This window comes from Octopus bimaculoides, chromosome 1, assembly GCF_001194135.2.
Source record: "Octopus bimaculoides isolate UCB-OBI-ISO-001 chromosome 1, ASM119413v2, whole genome shotgun sequence".
In the NCBI taxonomy this organism is placed as follows: Eukaryota; Metazoa; Mollusca; class Cephalopoda; order Octopoda; family Octopodidae; genus Octopus; species Octopus bimaculoides.
In genome coordinates, this window is record NC_068981.1 from 18,662,807 (window position 1) to 18,670,228 (window position 7,422).

Consider the following 7,422-nt stretch of genomic DNA (forward strand, 5'->3'; position numbering starts at 1 on the left):
TCATCATCATCATCATCATCGTCATCATCATCATCATCGTCATCATCATCATCATCATCGTCATCATCATCATCATCATCATCATCGTCATCATCGTCATCGTCATCATCGTCATCATCGTCATCGTCATCATCGTCATCATCGTCATCATCGTCATCATCGTCATCATCATCATCATCATCATCGTCATCATCGTCATCATCATCATCATCATCATCATCATCGTCATCATCCTCCCCTTTATGCTCATTATCATCACTATCATCAGGGTTACCATTGTCATCATTCCTTCGATCGCTATCACGTCTGCCAGACCACCATAAGTGCCATCCCCACCGACATGACTTTCATCATCGCCACCACCACCACCACCACCACCGTCCTCATCATCAACATTATCATCATCGTGCTATCATCTGATAATGGCAGTAAATTCGTTATCAGCTAATAACACGTCATACATGTTTCCACAATTCTTCTCCTTCGTGGACACCCTTTAAATCCAGTTGTCTCCGTTAAAACATATTCACGTATGACATTGTTATAGATCCTATTTCATTTTGCCATTCTCCATACCATACACGTAATATGTCACATGATCTGAGTGTCATTAGTATTCCTAATCTGTTTAATTTGTGCCATTAACTATGTGACGTTTCACGTTGGGTACTTTAATAGTTTCTTTCGGCGTGTGATATTAGCAGTATGTGATATTGACAGTGTATCATACCATCGGTGTGTGACTTTAAAAGTTTGTGATATTATCCGTGCGTGACAAGAATGCTGTATTGTTCTCTGCTCTAGGAACAAGGCCTGACATTTTTGGGGAGGACGGGGGGCAGTCGATTAGATCGACCCCAGTACGCAACTGGTACTTACTTTATCGACCACGGAAGGATGAAGGGTAAAGTCGACCTCGGCGGAATTTGAACTCAGAACGTAAAGACAGACGAAATACCGTTAAGTATTTCGCCCGGCGTGCTAACGTTTCTGCCAGCTCACCGTCTTAATATATTTTTCTACTCTTGGCACAAGGCCAGAAATTTTGGGGAAGGGTGCCAGTCGATTAAATCACCCCAGTAAGCGACTGGTACTAAATTTATCGACCCTGAAAGGATGAAAGGTAAAGTCGACCTCAGCGGACTTTGAACTCAGAACGTAAAGACAGACGAAATACCTATTTCTTTACCGCCCACAAGGGGTTATACGCAGAGGGGACAAACAAGGATAGACAAACAGATTAAGTCGATTATATCGACCCCAGTGCGTAACTGGTACTTATTTAATCGACCCCGAAAGGATGAAAGGCAAAGTCGACCTCGGCGGAATTTGAACTCAGAACGTAGCGGCAGACGAAATACCGCTAAGCATTTCGCCTGGCGTGCTACGTTTCTTATTTCTTTACTGCCCACAAGGGGCTACACACAGAGGGGACAAACAAGGACAGACAAACGGATTAAATCGACTATATCGACCCCAGTGGGCAACTGGTACTTATTTAATCGACCCCGAAAGGAATTTGAACTTAGAACGTAAAAACATGAAATACCACTAAGCATTTCACCCGGCGTGATAACGTTTCATATTTCTTCATTGCCCATAAGGGGCTAAACATAGAGGGGACAAACAAGGACAGACAAAAAGATTAAGTCGATTACATCGATCCCAGTGCGTAACTGGTACTTAATTTATCGACCCCGAAAGGATGAAAGGCTTACTGTCTTATAATAGTCTATGTCATTAAATGTGATAGAGAATAGTAGTGCTTGACAAAAGCAGTATATGACATTAGCGTGTGTAGAACAAATATACGGTGTAAAATTTTTTTTTTCTATCGTAGGTACAAGGCTTTACATCTTGGGGGAGGAGTCTAGTCGATTACATCCATTGCTATGCTCAACTAATACTTGTTTTATCAATTCCGAAAGGATGAAAGGCAAAGTCGAATTTGAACACAGAATAGAATTTGAGCTCGACGGAGTTTGAACTCAGATTGTAGAGCCAGAAGAATTATTGCTGAGAGCATTTTGTCCGGTGTGCTAACGATTCTGCCACGTCACCGCCAAAGCGCGTCTGATGTTAACGGTGAGTGAGTTGCATAAACAGAGCGTAGTAATAGTAAGATATGACATAAGCAATGTGTGGCTGTAGCAATATTTAACATAATTTGCAACAGTATGACACTAGCAGTGTGACATTATTGACGAGACACTAAAAAAGGCGGTGAGCTGGCAGAATCGTTAGCACGCCGGGGGTAAATACTTAGCGGTTTTTCGTCTGCCGCTACGTCCTGAGTTCAAATTCCGCCGAGATCAACTTTGCCGTTCATCCTTTCGGGGTCGATAAATTAAGTACCAGTTGAGTACTGGGGTCGATGTAAGCGACATTCCCTCTCCCCACAATTTCAGGCCTTGTGCCTATAGTAGAAAGAATTAATATGACATTAAAGATAGATGCGCTTGTGTTAGAAAGTAACGTGTAACATTCAATGTCGAGTAATATTAGCTGTATAATTAAGAATATGATTTTAATGATGCGGCATTGCAGTGTTTGACATTATTAGCATGAAGTGCGATATTAGCAGGGTGATATTATTCATGTGACATTAAGGTGGTAAAATACTCTTTTTTTTTACTTGTTTCAATCAATTGACTGCGGCCATGCTGGAGCACCGCCTTTAGTCGAGCAAATCGACCCCAAGATTTATTCTTTGAAAGCCTAGTACTTATTCTATCGGTCTCTTTTGCCGAACCGCTAAGTTACGGGGACGTAAACACACCAGCATCAGTTGTCAAGCGATGTTGGGGGGGGGGACAAACACACACACACACACGCAAACACACACACACACACACACACACACACACACACGCAAAAACACACACACACACATATATATATACACATATATAGGACTGGCTTCTTTCAGTTTCCGCCTACCAAATCTACTGACAAGGCTTTGGTCGGCCCGAGGCTATAGTAGAAGACACTTGCTCAAGGTGCCACGCAGTGGGAATGAACCCGGAACCATGTGGTTGGTAAGCAAGCTACTTACTACACAGCCACTCCTACACCGGACAAAATACTTACAGCATTTCGTCCATCTTTACGTTCAAATTCCTTTCGGGGTTGACTTTGTCTTTTCATCCTTTCAGGGTCGATAAAATACGTAGCAGTCAAATACTGGGGTCAATGTAGTTGACTCCCCCGTCCCTCGAATACTGTTGGCCCTATGTCAAAATTCGAAACCTTTATTAATGTGACATTAATAGTTGTAATGCGTGATGTTAGAAACTAGCGTGTAACGTTTTGAGTTGTGTAATGTTAGTAGCATGACTTAGAACATGATTTTAGTGACGTAATATTGTAGTGTTTGACATCTGTAGCATGTGACATTAGTAGTATGTAAATATAAGCAGTTTGACATTAGCAGTAGTGATGTGACATTGTAGTATATAACATTAGCCGTGATACTGAAGAAAGTAAGCTGATGGTTAATCTTGTGATGGAAGTGAAAGAAAGGGATTACGTTGCCTCCCCTTCTTACCAACCATTGATGGTGATAAAACGAAGGACTTTCAAAACAAGGGGAAGTAGGCGGTAAGGATGGGTGGGTGAACGTTGTGATGGTGGAAGGAGCATGATGTTGAAACGATGGAGAGATTGGGATTGTAGTAAAGAATATTCTTAAACATCCTTAAATCCTTAAATATCATTTTCTCGAATTTTGTATACTTTTTGGTACGTGAAGTAAAAGACATTTTATGAAAGCCAGTTCTTGAGAAACAGTGAAGGTGGTGTAGTATAGTGCAGTGTAATAGTTGTGTAGTAAGGGGGAATAGCAGTGGAGGTGCAATGGCTCAGTGGTTAGGGCAGCGGACTCCCGGTCGGAGGATCACGGTTTCGATTCCCAGACCGGGTGTTGTGAGAGTTTATTGAGCGAAAACACCTAAAGCTCCGCGAGGCTCCGGCAGGGGGTGGTGGCGACCCCTGTTGTACTTTTTCGCTCCAACCTTCTCTCACTCTTTCTTCCTCTTTCTTCAGTAACGCTGCGATGGACTGGCGTCCCGTCCAGTTGGGAGGGAACACATACGCCATAGAAACCGGGAAACCGGACCCATGAGCCTGGCTAGGTTTTGAAAGGGCGCCAAAAAAGGGGTATAGCATAGAGTGGTGTGTATATGATATAGTAGAGTGTGGTATAGAACAGGTTGTTGTGTGTGATGTAGCTGTGTATTCAGAAGTTGTGTGGTAGTTGCGTGTGTAATAGTATGATATGATACATAGTAATTGTGAACAGTGCATTAGGTGTGTGTGGTGCAGAGTAGCATACATGCATGCACACATATGCGTACATGCACACAAACCAGAGTCGGATTAACTCATAGAGGCCCTAAGCACTTACAAGATTTTGGTGCCCCCATAAAAGGTTATGTAATTCAAAATATAAACAATAATAAACCATAAAATAAATTTTCGTTTTTCAAAATGAAACACAACTAACAATAAGATGGAAAATAATGTTTAGCTGTGTATACTTCCACTTTATTTTGTATTTGAAAAATTTTCTCCAACTTCTTTTTAATTGCAAAACCTTTGATCAGATCATCAAAACTAATCTTACATAACACATCTGCTTCTATACGTAGAAGAGATATGTTATCCCAAATATCATTTTAGCGATTCTTTTGTGCCGTAAACTATTTACAATTTCTTATTTCTTTATTGCCGACAAAGGGCTAAACAGAGAGGGAACAAACAAGGACAGACAAAGGCATTAAGTCGATTACATCGACCCCAGTGCGTAACTGGTACTTTATTTATCGACCCCGAAAGGATGAAAGGCAAAGTCGACTTCGGCGGAATTTGAACTCAGAACGTAACGGCAGACGAAATACCGCTAAGCATTTCGCCCGGCGTGCTAACGTTTCTGCCAGCTCACCACCATTTACTATTTCTGTTGCGTCCCACTTTCTTGTTGCCTGAAGAATGTGCTTATATTTCTTAATGGTTAATTTAGCGCTGAACAAAAACACACGCATACGCTCCCAGCTGGCAATCGAAAGAAAATATTTGAAAGCTCACTCATAAAGCACACTATTGTTTGAATAAAAAATATGATCGATGACCAAGGCAGGTACAACATGCATGCATGCTGTTGCTGTTGGCACTCCGTCGCTTACGACGTCGAGGGTTCCAGATGATCCGATCGCCGGAACAGCCTGCTTTTGAAATTAACGTGCAAGTGGCTGAGCACTCCACAGACACATGTACCCTTAACGTAGTTCTCGGGGATATTTAGCGTGACACAGAGTGTGACAAGGCTGACCCTTTTGAATTACAGGCACAACAGAAACAGGAAGTAAGAGTGAGAGAAAGTTGTGGTGAAAGAGTACAGCAGGGTTCGCCACCATCCCCTGCCGGAGCCTCGTGGAGCTTTAGGTGTTTTCGCTCAATAAACACTCACAACGCCCGGTCTGAGAATCGAAACCGCGATCCTATGACCGCGAGTCCGCTGCCCTAACCACTGGGCCATTGCGCCTTCACGTGCGTGCATGCATGCATGCATGTACGAATGTACTCTACTGGGTCATGGGTATGTCATGGGTGTGTTATGGGTGTGTTGAATGAGATAGACATCTTAATATTTTAAGTTCAATCTCACACTGCAGTATCTAGGGTAAATATTTGCAATTACAGATTCAGAAAAGATGGCGAGCCGGTAGAACCGTTGGCATGCCGGACAAAATGCTTTAGTGGCATTTGGTCCGTCTCAACGTTCTGAGTTCAAATTCTGCTGGCGGTCGGTAAAATAAGTACCAGTTGATTACTGGCGTCACCCCGCTGCCCCGAAATTGCTGGCCTTGTGCCAAAATTAGAAACCGATTACAGATTAAGGTTGCTCTAAACTTGTAAATGAAACTGGGTGATGGGAACTATACAAAAGTCACAGGATCCATTGTATTTGTTGGCCCCAGAGTCCAGCTTTAATACATTGGATACCATAAGGAGTCTGCTTGAAGATTGCGTCACACAATTCCACAACATAGTACTTGTAATTCAAAATACCTGTGCGTGCGAGACACACTCTGTTTCACGCTGGGTATGGTTGATAATTATATTAAAGGTACACGTATTTGTGAAATTCTCAACCACACACAAAACGATACAGGTATTAAGCAGCTCCATAATATCATACAATGAGTTGGTTGATTAAACAACTGTAACAGTGAAACGTTGATATGGACAAATAAGTCCGTCTGGCTATGTGTCGTATTCTTTTCCTTGTTTCAGTCACTGGGCTACGGTCATGATGATGGGCTACTACTTTGAGAGGTTTGGTCAGACAATTCCATCCTAGTATTTACATCTTTTTAGTCTGGTACCTATTCTATCGGACTCTATTGTTTTAACAGGGTGAAAACAAACAAACAGTGGTTGATGAGTGGTGTAGATAAGAACACTAAGTCACACCATCGAATTTAAAGTCTTTCGACTTAAAACGAACCGAAAATATGATGAGTCTGGTTTCCATGGCTGATGAGAGGATTCCCATGTTTATTTGTCCATTGTTGTTTTACAATAGACGTTTCCAAGTTCCGTTTCGATGTTTCATTACACATACACACATACATGCGCACATACATATCTTCATATACACATATGCACACACACACACACACACACACACACACACACACACACACAGACACACACACACACACACGCATACACAGACACACACACACATAACACACACACGCACACATATTTGAAAGTCTATCAGAATTACTTAATACATATTTTGAAGTGTAAAGGTGATTTAAAAAAAATTATTTCTTAAAAAAATGTTATGAAATCTTTTATGAGGATTTTACTAACCTCTTTTCAGAAGCTTTTTTCTAGTGTGTTATCGCTTTCGTTAACATTTTCAAACTCACGTGCTCTTAAAGTGGAAGTTATTACATATATATATGTATCCGATATTCACACATTTATATGTATACATGTGTATGTGTGTATATAAATACATATATATATATATAATGAGAATAAAAGCTCAAATTATGCAATCAACGTTTTTAAATATACGCATACATAGTCATAAATTCAATTTTAAACCACACACACACACACACACACACACACACACACACACACACACACACACACATATATATATATATATATGTGTGTGTGTGTGTGTGTGTGTGTGTGTGTGTGTTTTAAAATTGAATTTATGACTATGTATGTGTATATATATATATATATACTAATACATATCGAGATACAATATATATATATGAATATTTTTTTATACATATAGATATATATAAAAACATACGTAAATAGAACACGCGTGGGGTGTATATGGAAAAAAAGTGAGAAAAAGAGAACTAGTAAAAACTTTTCAGTATTAAG

At 40.7% G+C, this 7,422-nt stretch overlaps 1 protein-coding gene across 3 annotated transcripts in view; it reads right to left on the reverse strand.

Annotated features, from left to right (window-relative positions):
* Nucleotides 1-7,422, reverse strand: part of LOC128247021 (leucine-rich repeat and coiled-coil domain-containing protein 1-like) — a 797,355-nt gene that overhangs the window by 151,161 nt on the left and 638,772 nt on the right. The gene's annotated exons all lie outside the window — the stretch shown is intronic.